The sequence below is a fragment of the Pinus tabuliformis genome, chromosome Q (genome assembly GCF_031772625.1).
Source record: "Pinus tabuliformis cultivar Carrire ecotype Pingquan chromosome Q, CPIR1, whole genome shotgun sequence".
Lineage (NCBI taxonomy): Eukaryota > Viridiplantae > Streptophyta > Pinopsida > Pinales > Pinaceae > Pinus > Pinus tabuliformis.
The window spans coordinates 267,544,967-267,556,659 of NC_142296.1; the positions used below are offsets into that span (position 1 = coordinate 267,544,967).

General features: G+C 39.1%; 1 pseudogene; it reads right to left on the bottom strand.

The window, feature by feature from the left end:
- Nucleotides 1-360: 360 nt before the first annotated feature.
- On the bottom strand, nucleotides 361-1,227 carry LOC149219206 (glutamate receptor 3.3 pseudogene; annotated as a pseudogene).
- Nucleotides 1,228-11,693: the final 10,466 nt, after the last annotated feature.

Genomic DNA, 11,693 nt, shown 5'->3' on the forward strand with positions numbered 1-11,693 from the left:
GTGTAGTTGGCAAGTTGGATTCCCGAGTTCTCTTCCTCAACTCCCAAATCAAGGACCTCCCGAAGTCAATTACTGGATAGCATCCCCAATCTGTCGCATAACCTCATTAGGAAACCACTTCCACGTCTACCACTAATGAGGAATCCTTCCCTAGATCCGCAACTACCATACTATCTGGACAACCATCGATATTGAGCCTTACTACTACTTGATCCATGAAAATACTCATCCAAGCATACTACTACAGGTTGATTCTAAAAAAATAATTGCATCCCAACAGAATGTTTCTGAAGATATCAATGTAGGCCCTACTACCTACAAGGATAACGCTGATCAAATCCCGCTGGACTACGTTCTCTTCTAGCCGAACGCGAGAAGCATGGAAAAGAATATAACCAGAGCTATCACTGACACAGATCCGGTGATCAAGTACAGACCCCAGAAACTCTCCATGCTTAACCTATTGGAATCCACTTTTGCTCCAGAATCTGTGCAGGCGGTGCTATTTAACCACTTGGCCTGAATCTGTTGCATTTCTTTGTCCTCCGAGAGTGACAGAACGGCCCTGGAAATATCGGGCAGTAGGGGTGAACCCTTTGGAAATACAAAGCCGAAGCCACCGGTCCTGTAGATTGGTCCAACAATTGTGTAGTTGCATTGTGACGCTAGAAAAATACGGATATAAGGAATCTCGTCGAAAATCGCAGCAACGCCTCCATTCTTTGGCCCTTTTGAGAGAGCCAATCCGGCTTCCTCTGGTGTTGAATATGTCTTAAGATTTTTTATGCCAAGCTCCAGCTGGAGGTATTGAGCTACAAAAGAACCAGTCTGATACCCTACTGCGTCTCCACTGGCCTTGAGAGATTCAACATCTTTAACCGTAGGGTTCAATTTTTGCACAGTGAGAATAGACGTCAAACTGGCTGTATAGCTGGATGTTAAAATCAGAACTACAAATAGCCAGATTACAAGCACCAATCGAGACAAACTGCTAACTAACTTCTCCCAGTGTGAGAAAACCAGTGTCGAGAAAGAAAACCAGAGTAGAGTCACCACTTGTTGCCTGGGTCTTCCTCTGAACTCGGGATTTACCCTATGCTCGAATAGCCATATTACAAATCCTGTGAATATGAAAAATGCCGCTGTTGTACACCACATTCCCGGAGTAAAAGGCAGCATGAATGCCCAAGCGTTATTTGCTTCGTCTGCCTTGATAGGAACCACCATTACTACACCTGATTCATGATAAAAACATCTAAGGAGATCGCTCAGGAGATCGCTGCTCAGGCGTACGAAAAACAAATAAATTAACATAAGAAATCAATTTTCACTCTGATTTTTCAAGGATTTAGACTCACAATACACAGGCCTCTGATCCTGTGCTCTCATACCATGATAAAAATAGCTAAAACACACAATTACAGAAACTCAAATCATATATTATGCACAAATGGTGTATGTGCAAACACACTCACACACACAATTACATTCAGATTACTCTATTAAATAGAGTTTTTGAGATCCAACTTATTCCTAAATTAGATAGAGAGGTTGAGAGAATTTCTCAACCATCACAAACCAACTTCTCAAATATGGAATGTAAGCATTAATTCCAACAACTTCATCATCATTCCTCTCTGCGTTTTCTGATTTAGGGAGTGTATCATCTCCTGAGTAACTACTAATCCATCAAGTATTTGTTGATCCTCCACAAAGCCAGTTTGCTCTGGTGAAATAATATTTGGAAGTAAAGGCTTTAATCTTTTCGCTATCAGAGTAGCTATAATCTTATATATGACATTGCACAGGGCTATTCGGCGGAAACCTTGAACATCCTCAGAATTATTGCTCTTAGGGATCAAGGTTATAAAGGTCGAGTTAATACCTGGCCATATCTTTTGCTTCAGTCTTGATTCCTCTACAGCTTCCAAGACTTCCTGGCCTAGAAAGTACCATCCTGCCTGATAGAATTCTACTGTGTATCCATCCGATCATATTCATCACGATTTCTTCCACCTCTTCCAAAGTTACTGCCCTCATCAGAGCCTTATTTTGCTCATCTGTTCTTAATCTTGGAATTTCCTTGCAAATACATTCTATTGCTTCTCCCCGATCTCTTTGTGGTTCTGTGAGAATCCCTTTGTGATAATCCACTAAAACATTTTCAATAGCTCCCTGTTCTACTGTCCTTTCCCCCTCTAGATTTTGATAGAGAATATCTGATTCCTTTGTCTATTCTGAACCATGGCTTGATAAAAAAACTTGGTATTTCTTTCACCTTTGCACAACCATTTTACTCTTGACTTTTGTCTCCACAAAATCTCTTCTTATTTCCTTCTTTCTTCCAATTGGCCGATTATTCTTCCCTCCTCATTGCTTCTTTCCTCATCCCTCCCTTCCAGAATTATTTTTTGCTGTATTTCTTCCATCTCTCTCTCTAATTTTTGTTTTTCCTCCATGATGTTCCCAAACTCTTCCTTGTTCCATTTTTTTATTTTCCCTTTGATTTCTTTGAGTTTTAACTAGATGGTATGCATCTTCCCCTTCCCTTTAACTTTACTCTGAGTCCACCATTCTTCCACTTTGTGTAAGAATTGAGGATTTCTGAGCCAGAAGGCCTCGAATCTAAATGGTTTCTTACCGTTGTTTTTCTTAATATCAATTTCCAATCTGATCGGCCAGTGGTCCGAACCTAGGCCTGGCAAAATTTTAGCTTCTATAAACACATCCCGATTCAAAATTTGCTCAGATAAAAGAAACCTATCTAATCTCGAGGCAATTTGGTTTTTTCCTCCCCTCCTATTATTCCATGTATGGACACCGTTAGTTGTAGGAATATCTACCAGCCTCTGTTCTGTAATCATCTCATTGAACTCCTCCATACTCTGATCTGGTCTCCTTACACCACCTTTCTTTTCTCCTATTGTTCTAATCATATTAAAGTCTCCTCCTATTATCCATAGAGTTCCAGGGATAATTCTTCTAATAGCTTGCATATTCTTGAGGAATTCCTTCCGCTCCCTGGGTGTGTGCGGTCCATAAACCCCTGAAATAAGAATTCGCTCCTCCAATCCCGTCAACCTAAACATGCCTGTTAGTATTCTAGGAAAACTAATCCAATTCTCAAAAATTACCTCCTCAAGGTTCCAGATGATTGCCAGACCCCCTGTTGTTCCATCTGCATCTTGGGCCATTACCTCGTATTGTGGCTTAGTCCTTTTCATAATTTCTACCAACTGTTGATACCCCATTTTCGTTTCCTGGATTATCATTATGCTCGGTTTATCTTTCTTCAATCTTTCCTTTAAATACCTCTGCTTACCTTTACTGTTGAGTCCCCTGATATTCCAGCTTGTGACTATCATTTATAACTTTTTGATGGTTGTTGAAATACCTCTGAGAGAGGTATCACCCTTCCTGAATTTACTAATATTTCTCCTACTGCTTGAATCGTTTCATTTATAGTTCATCTTCCTCTCTTTCTACCCCCCTTGCCAGTACCATCCATTCCCAGGCTTTGGTTTCCCTGTGACCCTGTTTGATCTATTTGAATCTCTGAGGTGCTACCTTTCTTCTCCTTATATTTCTGGAATGTATCTTTATATAGTTGTTTCTGTGTTTCCGGAATGAATCTTTCATCTAGGTTTTTCCATTCTTGAAGCAGTTTCTTCATTATTCTTTCTTCTTCAACCCCATTATCTTTTTGACTGTCTGATCCAGTCATCGTTTGTCCTACTATATTCCCCTGACTTTCCCCCATCTCTTCTTCCACTTCTCTGTTTTGACTTATACTTTTTTCTGTTGTCTCTTTTATGATATCCATTGGTGCATTTTCGTTATCCTCCTGTTCCATCCTTCCTCCCTCATTTTCATCTTCCTCATCCTGAAGGACCTGAAACTTGTTTTGGTTTTCGACTGCTATATTTTTCTCTTTTAGTTGAATCCTCATTCCCTCCGTGCTTGGTTTCTTCCTCCTTTGGATCTCCTTGAATCCCTCATCCCCGGTATCCGATCCTTCTGTTCTCCTCTGTTCTTCCTCCTGTGTCCTTGTTGCTTTGTTGGGTCCCTATAATACTAGTGATTACCACATTACTATTGTAGTTATACCCCTTATTTATATTGTTGTGCCGCTATTACCCCCATATTGTTATTTCTGTGCCCCATAGAATCCCTCTATTGTTATTTTTGTGGCTTTATATTATTATTGTTAGGTCGGCTGGATTATATTGTGACTCCTTAGACTCCTATATATAGAAAGGAGGTTTTTTCATTTGTATCATCTAAGAATTGTTCATTTATGTAATGTAAAGGAGGTTGCCCCCTCGAAGAGGCTGAATTCTAAGGCATTGATCTATCTTTTCTATCTTTTCTTGAGCTGGTTTCATAACATTTGGTATCAGAGCTTTGGATTCTAGGGTTTCGCTGCTCCAAACAGGTCATCGTGGCATTTTCGCTATAACTTTTTTTCTGTGACGTTTCAGAAGTCGCAAAAAAAAAACCCATTTGAGAAGAAATCGCACTGAACCTTGGGTCTGAATTTCAGAGCTTTTCGCGCGATATTTGCGGAGATATGATCTGAGGAAGTTGGTATTTTTGCAGACTCCTGAATTACATTCAAAACAGGTGACCTGGGGAAAATCATCATAACTTTCTCTCTGGGGATCGGATTGAAATTTCGTAAGAAGGTACAGAAAGAGGACGGACTGTAGTTTCTTGTGCGTTTGTTTCAGATTCAAAGGTTGAAACAGTGACTTGTGGCACGTCGTACAATTTCGCTCTACTGAACCAGTCTAAAAGCAAGTCACTGTGGGAGATTTCACATAACTCTTCCTTGGAGAATCCAATTTGGCTCAGACTTGTGGCATTGGAAAGAGGACGCAGAAGGCTACTACAGGTAGCAATTTCAGAACTGGATGATCTGAAATTACAGAGATACATCAGATTCAATATCAGGCTTCTATAAAGTGAAAAAAGGTGTGTAGTTTTTTTTAAATTTTTGTGTAAGCTTGGTTTAACGGAATTCAAAGGGCATAGTAAAGCATTATTATCGGTAACTGATGCCCCGAGGAAAGAAAATGCAAACACCTAGTAAGGAACCTGAAAGCTCTAGCATGACTCATGAAGAAGAGGAAGAAATGCTACATGATATATCAAAATTACAAGAACAAGTGCAACAAATGTCACGCTCACAAAAGCTAACAGAAGCTAAGATAAGTGGCGTGGAATCTAAGATAAATGGCGTGGAATCTAAGATAAAGGGCATGGAAGCTAAGATGGAGGATTCAATGGCGGATTTGAAGATACATTTGAAGACAGACATGGAAGAATTGAAGAAGTTGCTACAAGAAAGGGTCACTAATGGTGAAAAGGTAGTAAAGGAAACTCATGATGAGAACAAAAGAAATGTTAATCATGATTCCATAGACGCTAATGTTGGATCGAAGAATCACCATATTCCAAAAATCGATATGAGGAAGTTTGATGGCAAGGATCCCGCCACATGGATATTACAGATGGAGCAATTCTTCGATCTCAATAATGTGCAAAACACACAAAAGGTACGTATGGCAACTGTATATTTGGAACCAAATCAGTTTGTATGGTATCAATGGCTTTGCTCTCGTAAACATTTATCACTTGGGCAATTTTTACGGAAGAATTGATAGCACATTATGAAGATACAAAAAGCAACACTTTTTTTAGCCAATTGATAAGTCTCAAACAAAAGGGTTCAGTAATGGAGCACATTGAGGAGTTCCAAAAATTGAACATAAGGGTAAAAGATATTCCAGAGGAGCATAGGATTGATGTGTTCATAGGGTCTTTAAAGGATAATATCCAACATGATGTTCGCCTTTGGGAACCTGATTCATTAGAGAAGGCATTCAGGTTAGCAAGAAAAATGGAAAGCAAAATTATGGCAACCAGGAAGCATACCACTCACAACTATAAAGACGGAAGTGTTGTTGCCCCTAGTCTTCCACAACCTATAAGGTTGACACCACAACAATTGGAAGAAAAAAGAGCAAAAGGGCTTTGTTACAGTTGTGATAGCAAATACACTAAAGGTCATAAGTGTGCTGAGAAGAAATTATTCTACATAGATTGTGAAGAGGAAGAAGAAAAGGAGCAAGAAAGGTCAAAAGAAGAAGATATACTCCAGGAACAAAGCCTAGATGAAGAACAAATAAATCCGACCATATCTTGTAATGCATTGGCGGGAATTACCACTCCTCAAACCATCAAGATAGAAGGACAAATCAAGAAGAAAAAGGTAATAGTGTTGATTGATTCAGGAAGCACCCACAATTTTATTCATTGTAGGGTAGCAAAAGAATTGAATTGCTTCCTATATCCAGCACCAGAGTGTCAAGTGATGATTGCAAATGGAGGAACAATAAATTGCTCTGGAAAGTGCCATAATATCAAGCTATCCATGGGAGAATATGTATTGACTAGCCCAATGCTTTCCATTCCAATGGGAGGTGCTGATGTTGTACTAGGAGTCCAATGGCTACAATCCTTGGGTACAATAGCTTTTAATTTTCAAGAACTTTTCATCAAATTTTCTACGGAAGGAAAGGAAGTTGAATTAAGGGGTATTGCAGGGAAACCAGGAAAGATAATCAGCTCTAATGGCATGACAAAGCTTCTAAAAAAGGAGCAAAGAGGTGTAATTGCACAATTATGTTCGCTAGATGTTTCCACATTGGAATCATCTATTTCTCCAGATCTCCAAAAAGTCTTGGACAATCATTCCAAGGTATTTGAGACTCCCAAAGGTCTCCCACCTATGCGTGATCATGATCATGCTATTCATCTGATTCCAGGAAGTGTTCCTCCAAACATCAGGCCGTACAGATATCCCTATGTCCAAAAAAGTGAAATTGAACGTATGGTTGCAGAAATGCTAGAGGCTGGTATAATTCAACCGAGTCAAAGTTCTTTCTCAGCTCCAGTAGTATTGGTGCACAAGAAGGATGGATCATGGCGCATGTGTCCAGATTATAGGGAGCTCAACAAGCTCACTATTAAAGATAAGTTCCCCATTCCTGTTATTGATGAATTACTGGATGAATTGCATGGATCAATTTACTTCACCAAGTTGGATCTTCGTTCGGGATATCATCAAATCAGAATGAAGATTGAAGACATTCCGAAAACGACATTTAGAACTCATGAGGGTCATTATGAATTTTTGGTCATGCCTTTTGGCCTTACCAATGCACCTTCAACATTTCAAGGTTTGATGAATTCAATTTTCAAACCATTCCTTAGAAAATTTGTGTTAGTATTTTTTGATGATATACTAATCTACAACAAGTCTTGGAAGGATCATGTTGAACATGTTGACAGGGTGCTACAACTATTGGAGGAGAAACAATTATATGCAAAAAGATCCAAATGTTTCTTTGGAGTCCAGGAGGTGGAATATTTGGGTCATATTGTATCTCATGAAGGAGTTAAGGTAGACCCTAGCAAAATTAAAGCCATTAAGGAATGGAAAATCCCCACATCCATAAAGCATCTGCGAGGATTTCTTGGGTTGACAGGGTATTATCGCAAGTTTGTTAAGAATTATGGGAGAATAGCAGCACCTCTAACAACATTATTGAAGAAAGATTCATTTTCATGGACTCCGGAAGCAACAAAGGCCTTTGAACATCTTAAAGAGGCAATGTGCCAAGCACCGGTCTTAGCTACACCGGACTTCACAAAAACCTTTATTGTGGAATGTGATGCTTCAGGAAATGGAATTGGTGTTGTTCTAATGCAAGATGAAAGACCCATTGCTTTTGAAAGTCGTCCAATCAAGGGAAAGTTTTTAAGCAAAGCTATTTATGAGAAGGAAATGTTGGCAATACTCCATGCACTTAAGAAATGGCGACCCTACCTAATGGGAAGACACTTCAAGGTAAAAACGGATCATGATAGCCTTAAATACTTTTTAGAACAAAGATTATCCTCTGAAGAGCAACAAAAGTGGGTCACAAAGATGTTGGGTTATGACTTTGAAATCATCTACAAAAAAGGGAAGCAAAATGTGGTGGCAGATGCACTCTCAAGAAAGGATGAGGATGTGGAAGCATTGTTGTGTGCCATTTCTATTATCCAACCAGATTGGATAAACGAAGCAAGGGAGGAATGGAAGAATGACGAAGAAGTGTGGGCACTTATTCGAAAGCTACAACAAGATTCCAGTACTTCTGATACATTTAGCTGGAAAAATGATTCGTTATGGTACAAAGATCGCTTATACCTCTGTAAGAATTCCCAGCTAAAACAAAAGATTCTTATGGAATTGCACACTTCTCCCTTAGGAGGGCACTCAGGATTTTTAAAAACTTACCACAGGGTTAAGAAGGAATTTTTTTGGGATGGCCTTAAATCAGATATTCAAAAGTTTGTGGCAGAATGTTTGGTTTGCCAGCAAAATAAAGTTGAAACAATTAAGACACCGGGTCTATTACAACCTTTATCCATTCCAAGCCAACGTTGGGAGGAGGTTTCAATGGATTTTATCACAGGTTTACCCAAGTCTGAGGGAAAGAGTGTCATCATGGTGGTAGTTGACAGACTTACCAAGTATGCACACTTTTGTGCATTATCACATCCATTTAAAGCCAGTACAGTTTCTACTGCATTTATGGAAACAGTTCAAAAGCTACATGGAAACCCAAAGATTATTGTAAGTGACAGAGATCCCATTTTCACTGGAAATTTTTGGACAGAATTATTTTCTTGTCTTGGTACTCAGTTAGCTCATAGCTCATCTTATCATCCTCAATCTGATGGGCAAACTGAGATAGTAAACAAATGTTTGGAAGGATATCTTCGTTGCTTTGTATCTGATAAACAGACACAATGGGTCAAATGGTTGCCTCTGGCTGAATGGTGGTATAACACTTCCTTCCATACAGCAACAAAAATGACCCCATTTATGGCACTTTATGGGTATCAACCACCATCCATCACATCATATTTAAGAGAAAATTCTAAGGTTCAGGCAGTGGAACATCACATCGAACATCAACAACAAGTCCTCCAACTCTTAAAGGATAACCTCGTGTTGGCACAAAATAGAATGAAACAACAGGCAGATCAACATCGCAGTGAAAGAAGTTTTGATGTAGGTGATTGGGTATTCCTACGGCTACAACCATATAAGCAAATGTCCCTAAAGCAAGCTAAGAAGGATAATAAATTATCACCAAAGTATTATGGTCCGTACAAGGTGTTGCAAAAGATTGGTACTATGGCATACAAATTGGAGCTTCCTGCAGCTTCTCGATTGCACCCAGTTTTCCATGTTTCATGTTTAAAGAAGGTTATAGGTGACAAGCTCCCAATTCAAACAATATTGCCAAAACTTGACGAGGAAGGAAAAATTATATTGGAACCAGAAGCAGTCACAGAAACAAGAACTCGACAGCTACAAAATCGATCAATTTCAGAGTATCTTATCAAGTGGAAGAACTTATCCGCTGAAGATTCCACATGGGAGGATGAGAATTTTATGCAGAAGTATCCAGAACTACTCAAGCGTTGAGGACAACACTTTTTTGAAGGAGAGGGGCATGTTGGGTCCCTATAATACTAGTGATTACCCCATTACTATTGTAGTTATACCCCTTATTTATATTGTTGTGCCCCTATTACCCGCATATTGTTATTTCTGTGCCCCATAGAATCCCTATATTTTTATTTTTGTGGCTTTATATTATTATTGTTAGGTCGGCTGTATTATATTGTGACTCCTTAGACTCTTATATATAGAAAGGAGTTTTTGTCATTTGTATCATCCGAGAATTGTTCATTTATGTAATGTAAAGGAGGTTGCCCCCTCGAAGAGGTTGAATTCTAAGGCGTTGATCTATCTTTTCTATCTTTTCTTGAGCTGCTTTCATAACATGCTTCCACCTCCCTGTTTTGTGGGCATTGCCTAAATATATGTCCGTACTCGTGGCATCTTCTTCACCTGAAAGGGATATGCTCCTAGTCTATTGGCTGCTGCCATATTTCATCATGGTATTCCACCTCTATATACTCCGGCAAAGGTTCTGCTATATTCATGTACACACATATCCTTGCATAAGATGTGTACTTCCCTCTTTTGGTTGACTCTGCCACCTTAACAAAAGTTCCGATCGAGTTGCCAATCCCTTCCAATATATCAGGATCCCAAAACTCCATTGGTAATCCGAATAATCTGACCCATATGGGAGCTGCCAACAGTTTCTCATTATCTGGGTTGTATCTATCCTCCCAGTGCCTCATAAATAAGCCTGCATTGTTCATAAAGTATGGCCCCTCTTCAAAAGTTCTTTCCTTATCCTCTAGATTTGCAAAAATGACTGTGAAAAAGCCTTTTGCTCCTAGTTTTAGATCTATATGCCCTTTTGGCCTCCATCTTTGTTGTATCCATTTTGTTAAATCCTTTTCAGATGGCCAAAACCCTATAAACTTACAGATCAAAGCATGATCTCTCATATAGCATCTATAATCTTCAAGTTTGTTACTTGGGATTACATACCTTGGTTTTTTCTGTGCCCTAGGTAAACACCTGCTTCCCGTTCTTGCTTGCCATCGATTCCCCAGCACTGGCGCATCTCTGTTGATCTCCTTCTGCGTCCCTTGCAGTCCGCTTCCATTTGTTTCGCCTGCTACTACATTCCTAAAGGAGGGGATCTCTCCCCTCCCCTGTTTTCCTTCCATAGAGCCCTTCAGCCCCGTCCATTTTCTTTCTCCCTTCCACCTTTCGTTTTACCCTTGCGAATCTTCCTCCCACACCCGTTTAACCCTTCTCTCGCCTCCCAGGCTTCCGTTTCCATCCTCCTTGGCTCTGAAAGCCCTATTCTCTCAAACCCTAATGCGTCGCATCAGTTTGATCCCTGGTTCTCGACAGAGACAAACATGTTATTTAATTGATAATGTTAAATTATGGAAAAGTTGCAAATTGTTTTAATGAAACATAGCTAATAGCTAATAAAAAAAAATTAGATACTTTTACAAAATCATTTGTATTTTGCTAAACTTTTCTAAGCGTACTTAGGGTTATATATGAACAAATGAATTTGACATTCCATTGTTACAGTGACACTAAGAAGTGAGTAAAAAGAAAAACAAATAAACATAAACCATGTCCAATAACAAAGAAATTGGAAGAGAAAACATTGTGGACATATTCACTCAAAACATTTCGCATATTACATTTGAAAGTCAAATTACAAGCTACATAAATAGTTCTCATGAGATCCAACAAATTCCAAACAAGGAGAATGTTGTTGAGAAAATCTCTCAACAAAACTCTAATAAATGCTAATGTAAGCATTATTCCAGGTCCCCCCTTTAATGCTGACATTACACCATTACAAAGACTAATTCAAAAATGGCAAATTACAATTCTCATGTCACATTTGTCTGACTTACACTTATCCTCACTCTGAAGTCTCCTAGGCAATGCTATTTTCACCACCACAACCTTCGAGCTTCCCATTCAACTCATTTAATACATAACCACATGTAATCATCTTTGATGATTTTTTTTTAATTGACACTTCTCGATCTTCCAAAGGACAATCTCAATACTAGACGGTATCCAACAGTCAATTATGCAACTGACCTTTCTCCACACATGAATCTCATAACATAAAGTATATAACAAGTTCACACAATTAACTTAGTGATACATT